Below are 6,000 nucleotides of genomic sequence, written 5' to 3'. Positions count from 1 at the left end.
TGACAGTTGACCTCACTCACCTTGACCACTCATGTCAAAGCATTGAACTTCTTCCTGCACTGAATCCATGTTCATGGTGCTGTGCGCCTGGCATTGACTTCGTCCCCCACTGGCTCGCACTGCCTTTTGGGTATATGTCTGGAGGGCCTCTTGTCGCACCCCCCCACCCCCCCCACCCCCAACCCAAGGATATAGGATGTCCCTCCTTTTGTTCATCTCTTGCACCAAGGCCTCTAGTGCATCAGCAGAGAACCTTGGTGCACACACTCTCGCAGGCCTGGTACAAACTCAGATCGGCAGATTGGTGAGGTGAGGCGTGCAGATTGGAGGATGTGGGATTTAGTGCTGCGCAACCTTTACTCAATGTTTTAACATAACTCATCAGTTTGTAAACATAGGGACGGGAGCTGCATCTGTGTGATGTCTGATCTCCATTCAGACTCCGTGCAGACAGCAGACTGTTATTTTCAGCAAATAACAGGTACCATCTAGCTTTAAGAGAATTTTAAGAGACAACCTGCCTTTAAGAGATTGGAGCTCCCCCTGCTGGTGGAAAGTGCAAATTGCATTGATTCCTCATATTAACGCTGATTTGGAACGCTGCTTGAAGGTAAGTCCTCAGGCCTCAGTGAAAGTCTCGTCCTCCCTGCACAGGGGTTATTGGGCACGAGGTAATAGCGGATCATGCTATCCACGCCCAATAATAGGCCAAATCCAATTTTTTTCCCCCCATACAGATTTACTATGATGACACCAATAATAATGATGTGGAGATGCCGGTGATGGACTGGGGTTGACAATTGTAAACAATTTTACAACACCAAGTTATAGTCCAGCAATTTTATTTTAAATTCACAAGCTTTCGGAGGCTTCCTCCTTCGTCAGGTGAACGATGTGAAAAATCGTTCACCTGACGAAGGAGGAAGCCTCCGAAAGCTTGTGAATTTAAAATAAAATTGCTGGACCAATAATAATGTTCACTCTAGTAAATACTGTACCATTATCACTCTTACTGCTCTCTAATGGCTATTTCTAAACTTAAAAAGAAAACTTTGTAGTCTACCTTGTTGAATGTTTCATATGCATCACCATAACATTATTATATGGGCTAAAATGATCTAATAATGGATTGTACATGTGTATAAATTATGACTGCACTATAAGCAGTGTAAGGCATGAATTCCAGGAGTAATTGGAATGAGATCTGTGCCAAACACCAATTCAGGGATGTTTGTGTTATTCTGGATAATGCTGCTGGTAAATGAGGGTCCAGTTGAATCATCTAGCAAATAAAACATGTCATTTAAACATGTCAGATCTATTTAGGAGGTAACTGCTGCTAAAGTTACAATAAATGCAGCATCACTCACAGCATATAAGCTCTGACCTTAGTACTGTACAATCATGCTGGCTTTTATATCTCAGTACTTAGTGCAGTTTACTGCTATCTTGACAAGATGTGTGTGGGATCTGAAAACTTCTGTTGGCAGCGGTTTTACTGATTTATGGTCAGGACGGATTTCAGAAGAATCCCTCAGCAGTGGTTATGGTCAGTTATTCAGATGCACCATGGTTTCCAAAACCCTCCTGTGAATTCCAAAGCTCACTGTTCACAGAGCTCACTACAGCCTCACACCGCTGGGTAAGTAAATCTTCCCAAATGCTTAATTTCACTGATCAATAAGAATGATGTGTTTTACTCTGGTGTAAACCTAATTGGTTCTAAAAGTTAGAAAATGAGTCTTGCTAGAAATCCACCTGCAGTCACCAGTATCATTTATTGTCGATTGGAATAGATGTCTGATTAATTAAGAGCATTATTGATTTTGGCAAATTAATTTCTACAATTGGCATATTTTAATCACTATGTTGAATAAGACAGAGATAGATAAATGTGCCCCTGATGTTATTAAGAAGACACTAGACGTGGTTTTGGTTTGATGGATGTTTTCATACAGTAGTGGAGATTTCCACCATAATGTGAATAATGTCAGTGGGCAGATTTATAGGAACTTGGAGAGACTGTCATTTGTATATTTATTCACCAGAGCAGTCTGTGTAGAGAAGCTAAGATAATACCGAGGACAGCGGCTGGCTAATTTGCTCCTCCTCCTCCTCTGTTTCCCACCTTCTTTCCGAAAGGAAGTAACTCTTGCCAGTGTACAGTTCCACAAATCTTCCAGTGCCTCACTCAAACGTCTCTTCTTCATGTGTGACCTTTGACAGTGAGCATTGCAGGTTATTTTAACATGGAGAGCATCACAACCGAGCCATAAACCTGTTTTCACCCAAGCCCACAGACAGGTACGTTCAAGGATGGGTCCCTGGATAGAAAACAGGAGTGAGAACCCCTCCCTTGTTTTTCTCCTCTAGCCCAAGGTCATTGAGACCAATTGCATTTCTTCCATTGCTGGTGCGGCTGTAACTCTAACTCATCATAGATAATAGATCAGGAACCCAACCTGAGACCACTTGAGTGGAAGAAATGTCAAACTTTTATTAATAACTGACAAAACTAAAGGTCTTGAGTAGTAAGCAGCCTTGGATTCAAATTCACTGAATGTGAAGCAGATCCTCTATCGTTGGTGTTACATTACCAGAAATATGTACTGAACCTGCAGTTCTCCATTCCAGCACATATATTGTACACTACGAAGAGCTTTGTGAAACTAGCAGATCTGCTGTGGCATAGCTTACCGTGGTTATGCTGCTGCTTGATATAGGGGCAATGGTACGTGGAGGTGAAAATGAGGAAGGAGTGCCTATCTCCATGGAAAGAATTTAGAAAGAAGTTTGTAAAAGATCACCCCAGAGACGGTGTTCTTGATTGGTTCCTAGAAAGTAGGCCCCAAAATTCTATAGGGGTTCCTCCAGTCTCCCACTGGAATTATGACAGGAGACTGACAGAACTACTGCAGAACTTCAGGGCCATTGTATTACCCTTACCCACTGAAAGTAGACAAATAAATAAATTTGTTCTCTCACATGTCACATTTACATAAATAAATGAATATTTGCAATTAATATAGGGCAGTAGCTCATTACCTTTGCTGCACATCTGTTTGGAATGTGTGGTTTTCTTATTGGATCTTCCTGGCAGCTGACCATAGTGAATCCAGCAGGTGCACTCTGGGTTGCCGCAGGCTGTGCGAGACACGTTTGATGGGAAATGGTGACCCTAGTATCCCAATAGGCACAGTGCAAAAGAGGCTTTTGTCTGTAAGAGTGCCTCATCGGATTCAGAGTGGTGCCCTGACACCTCATGAAATGTTAATTTATGCAAGGATACCACTGTGAGAGGAGCCATGTAATGGTCACTTAGAGACCAATCGCTTCATAACATTTATCAACTGCTAGCTTGCTTTCTAAATGATTTTGACTAAGTAATGTAATGTTATTTTTTCTTTTACCTATTCAATTATTGCCAGAGCATCTCTACCATAGCTTCTCTTCCCAGACCCGCACCGTCACCTCTATAGATCCACCATTGGCTGCCTCTGCCTCATCCACATGCTGCCCCTTGGCAACATCATCCTTAACCATGAGTCCCCCAACACCTCATATTTAAAATTTGTTACTTGTTTGTAAACCCCTCCATGGCCTTGTCCCTCCCTATCTCTGTAACCTCCTCCAGCTCTATAACTCCATGGCCTTGTCCCTCCCTCCAGCCTGATAACTCCACTTCCTATAATCCCCATTCCTCGAAATCCAACCTCTTGTGCATCCCCCCTCATTTTGGCAGCTGTGCCTCCGCTCTCTGGAATTCTGTCCCTAAACAACTCTGTCTCCTCCTCCCTTGCCTCCTTTCAGATCCTCTTTAAAAGCTACCTCTTTCACCAAGCATTTGTTCACCCCTCCAATTCTTTCTTTCTTTGGCTTGACATCTGCTTTCCTTAAGTCTCTGTGAAGTGCCTTGGGAGGCTTTTCCAATTTAACAGTGCTATATAAATTTTGCTGTTGTTGTCTGTTGTGGTGAGTGCAAATAAAAATTGTTGGGAATGGGAAGCTCAAAACAGAACAGTAGTTTTGAAGAGAAAAATACAAGATTTATCCATCTTTAAAATCACATGACCTTAGATTTGAGTAATGGTCATTATAAATGGCAGCCAAGGTATTTCGAGCAGAATGGAAAAAGTGCAGAAGCTTTCATATTTTTTAAATTAACTATATATCATGATTCTCTACAAATATTATATTGATCTTTGGATGAACTGAATGTATATGTTACCACAGCAACATAGCTCCAATGCACCCAGCAGGTCACTAGGTCACCAGATAATAAGAAAGATTAGACTGAAAAAGTCAACCAATGTCATTTGGCTAATTATCTGATCAATTATAATAGGGTCTTAATTCACCTATCCCCTCCCCCATGCTCAAAGTCTAATACCAAGTTTATAGAATGGTGTTGGCAGAAGTCTGTAAGCAGGTCAGCAGCCTGCCATCTCGGCCATAGAATGGTCTTTGGTATCATAGATCTTACTGGTAAGACCACAATGGAAGTTTTTATTAAATAAAATAAAAATGCTGTTGAAATATGCACCACTTATTCACAATCAAAATACAATAAAATATAAAGTCCTAGTCAGGAATATATAGACACATTTTCTGCCGTGACAGGAAAGATAGACAACATATTTTCCAATGTGTCTTACAAAGAAATGATATAGATGTGTATAAAGCAATGATGCTGAATCAGGAGTTTTAATTTGTCACTTAAGTGAAGATCTCTGATCATAACATCAATACAATCCCAAGATTCAATTATAATCACTATACGCCACGGAGGCAGCTTATCTCAGCTGGGTGCTAACATTGGCCTCGGTGCTGTCAGGTTAGGGTGGGGAAAATAGTCGAGCTCTCACTGCAGGTGGCTATCCAGCGAACACTGCTGGAGGTGCGCATGAGTGAACAGCCGCTGAGGACAAGCTTTGGTTTGGCTGTGATGCATGAACAGAGTGAAATAGTCTACTGGCGTTCACTGTCGAGGCTCACATATTAAGTATTACATTCCAGTCGAGGCACTAGAGTGGTGCAGATGGAACAGTACTGTAGCAAGAAGGCAACATCTCCCTGGGTAGACATTCAGGCCGAGCAACTCGTGCAATGTCATGGGGCCCCGAGCCAGTCGGGGGCCTATGCAGATCCAGTGAGAAGTATTTAGTATCATTACCTAGTGAAATGTAGGGGCCCCAAACCAAACCTTTTCAGGGGGCCCTCACAGAGGAAACAGTGCTCCTGACATCCTCAGGACAGGAGGGAAAGAGAGAAAACTGTTTGAGAGAAAAAATAATGCCCCTGATTTTCCACAGGCCTCCTTCCACGATCCTAACTTAAGTCAAGCGGGAGTGCAGTGGAAGGCCCAAGAAATAGGCTAGAACGGGGAAATGCAGGGTCATTGCCTAATTTCTCCTCATTTCTATAGGGCCTTGTTTGGGTCAGAGCCACTCGCCAAGCCAAACATTGACACCTATGTCAGAGGGGGTGTGATGTGGAGATGCCGGTGATTGTCTGGGGTGTACAAATATAAGGAATCTTACAACACCAGGTTATAGTCCAACAGTGGCAGAGGAGGGGAATCCACTGGCAGGCTGGCACACTTGATGAAAAGAGGCCAGTCTGCCGATTGGCAGAAATATAACTCACCTGGGGTCCCAGCTTGGGACTTGGCCTGGACCTGCAAAGGTTTGACATTTTTATTGGTCCCCTTATAAATGGCTTCTATGTTCATCAGCTGCCCTCTTATATTACTTATATTAACAGTAAATAGTTGAACTAAATGTTAATCTTCTTGTGACAATGTGCTGATTGGGCAGTTTAATACAACATAAGGCTATTAGTATATTATTTTTGAATGTAACTCAAAGACACATACCGTATTGTGCAATTCTTTGGTATCAAGCCCTTTTGTTTTAGTTAATTTTCTATATTAGTTTACACCACACCTGTGTCAAATACTTTTAGTGGAGTCTAAATTAAAACATATTAATTGCCTTACAC

General features: G+C 42.1%; 1 long non-coding RNA gene across 1 annotated transcript in view; it reads left to right on the top strand.

Annotated features, from left to right (window-relative positions):
• The first annotated feature begins 1,569 nt into the window (after nucleotides 1–1,569).
• The window catches only part of LOC137326180 (uncharacterized), a 41,480-nt gene continuing 37,049 nt past the window's right edge, over nucleotides 1,570–6,000 (top strand). Inside the window, exon 1 of the long non-coding RNA XR_010964131.1 lies at nucleotides 1,570–1,642. This is a non-coding gene — a long non-coding RNA (uncharacterized lncRNA). The remainder of the gene's footprint in view (nucleotides 1,643–6,000) is intronic.

Source organism: Heptranchias perlo, chromosome 10, assembly GCF_035084215.1.
Source record: "Heptranchias perlo isolate sHepPer1 chromosome 10, sHepPer1.hap1, whole genome shotgun sequence".
In the NCBI taxonomy this organism is placed as follows: Eukaryota; Metazoa; Chordata; class Chondrichthyes; order Hexanchiformes; family Hexanchidae; genus Heptranchias; species Heptranchias perlo.
Note: the sequence above shows the minus strand (reverse complement) of the source record. Positions and strands in the feature narration are given on the sequence as shown.